The sequence below is a fragment of the Austrofundulus limnaeus genome, unplaced genomic scaffold (assembly GCF_001266775.1).
Source record: "Austrofundulus limnaeus strain Quisiro unplaced genomic scaffold, Austrofundulus_limnaeus-1.0 Scaffold272, whole genome shotgun sequence".
NCBI lineage: Eukaryota > Metazoa > Chordata > Actinopteri > Cyprinodontiformes > Rivulidae > Austrofundulus > Austrofundulus limnaeus.
In genome coordinates this window covers 277346-279737 of record NW_013952674.1, presented here as the reverse complement: position 1 = coordinate 279737, position 2392 = coordinate 277346, and positions in this window count along the sequence as shown.

Sequence of the window (2392 nt, the reverse complement as noted above, 5' to 3'; positions counted from 1 at the left end):
ACACCTCAGGAGACCAAGCAGCAAGAGCCACACCTCAGGAGACCAAGCAGCACCAGGGAGGACGGAGAGCCAGCCCCGTCCCCGGCAACCATCCCCGGCAACCATCCAAGCCCCGAGCCCACCCACAGCCCAGGACCGCACCCGGCGGTCCGCCCTTCTTCAGGACCCCCTCCCCAAATGGCAGTCGGGGAACGGGATGGGAATAAAGACCCTGATACCCACACCCCCACCCCCAGATGCACTGTTGGTGCGTGTTGTTCCATAGAGCAATTAAAAAAAAACATTTGTCCTGGTCTAAGTCTGGTTCACAGTCTTACATAGATATTATGCATTCCTTYGAGAAATGCTGTAAGGCTTTCTTTACACAGTGCATCCAGTATAAAGTTATGCAAGGACATTTTTTTTAACATCACATTGAAAATTCTTCAGCGTGCAGAAACGGAGCTGTGCACCTCTGAACACAAAGGTACATCAGAGACTCAGCATCATAAGAGCTGACAGATGAGTCACGGATGACAGCAGGTTTTCACAGCGATGGCATCGTGTACAGCTGCAGGAGTACATCACAGAGGTGCTACAGAGCCCTGCTGGCTGAGTGAAGGAGGCATCAAGCACCCCGGGGTTGAAGCTGTCACGCCTTGATGCCTGCCTCTCTTCCTCCTCACTCGCTCGGCAGTGATTGACGGACTGAGGAAGGAAAGCAAGCCTGGTGTTTAAAGTAAYGGGTTTGCTCTTTCACTTAGAAACAACGAGTAGCTACAAAGCAAGAAAAACTGTAGAGTTCAGAATCCCTCCGACCGTCACACCTGAGTTGTAGCTCAACAAAATATGAGCTAATTCATTATATAAATGCTGCTTTCTTGTGCAGTCTGAGTGGACTGTAGTTTTAGTTCTCTAGATGTTTTAAGGAAAATGTTTTTGTTCAAATATAACAAGTCTTTAGATCACAAGGACATTATTAAATTGGCGGCAGAGGTTAACATGGGGTGGATGCCCTGCCTTATAAAACAGAATGGAGGTGCTTCATTTATTGAACCGCCTCACTCGGCTGCCAGACGTCAGGCTGACCAAAAAGATTTTCATATAGGACCTTAGTGTGATGGATGACTCATTGTTTTCTTTACTGTCCTGTGTATTCTGTTTTAATATTTTCTCTATTTGAATGTATAAATAGAWGTATTTATCAGAGGATCAAATTTATGTTGGTGTACATGAATATACAATAKAGGGAAATTTTTGCATTTGTTGCTTTTGTCTTTAAAGCTTGGGTTGAGCTTAAGGTTGAAATATTTTTTTGATTCTTGTGATCTGAATGTTGCCATCTTGTTATGTATGTTTTGTGTGTAAACTGTCTTATAAGCCCATGTGGGCTGGGCACCAGAGGTTCATGACACTTAATCAAATATTCAATCAATCARTGATTCATCTTTGGGTTTTATTTTACGTGTATGTGTACAAAAGTCTTTTCTTTTAACCATGTCCTGTCCGGCAGTATGAAACTCAGAATTAATGTCTGAGTGCCAAGGTCATGCCCAACAGTTTTACTTTCACAGGCAGAGAGATACGGCTTTCACTGTGATATTCCACTTGATATTTATTATTTAATTTTATTAGAAATTCTTTTGGGATTATTTCAACATAACGGACACGGAGACGGGAAAGAAAATAGAAAAGAAAAGGAGAAAAGTGAAGAAAAGGTTAAAAGGGAAAGAAGGAGATAGTAAAGAAGAGAAGCATAGCGAGAACACAACCTTTGGCTCCACACCTGCAGAAAGAGAGAAAACAAAACAGAAAACCACAGCAACAAACAACTATAATAATTACTACAGCCTCACTGAAATGTACACCGTATATTTTACAAAGTTTATAAAAATGTATTGGCAAATGCAGTCACAATATAGAGTGTTTAAGAAACATCTGGATCTGAACACCTGTGTGTGTGCGTGTGTGTGTGTGTGTGTGTGTGTGTGTGTGTATGAGCATGTGTGTGTGTATATATATGGTTTTCTTCATAGGGATTGTGGAGACCTATCAGATCTGACCCCTAAGACCTGAGGTAGACACGAGGAAGACCAGTGCCCATACAGTATTTATCAAACTTCTTAGACTTAAGTGCTGAAAACCTTTTAGATTTCCTCCTACTTTCAGACGTAAGTGTAAARGCAAATGATCAAAATTCTTAAATCTAAGAATCACTCTTACTCTCCTGAAAAGTTGAAGCTTGGATTATTCTTCAGTAAAATGTGAGGTTATAGATTACATAATTTTGGACATTTTTTTCCTGATTGAATATAAATGAGTTGAGGACGCGGCAGACTATAAATGATCATAGATCCTCCATCCTGCCCTCCCACAGCTCATGTAAGTAACAGCCATAAAGATGGCTGGATAT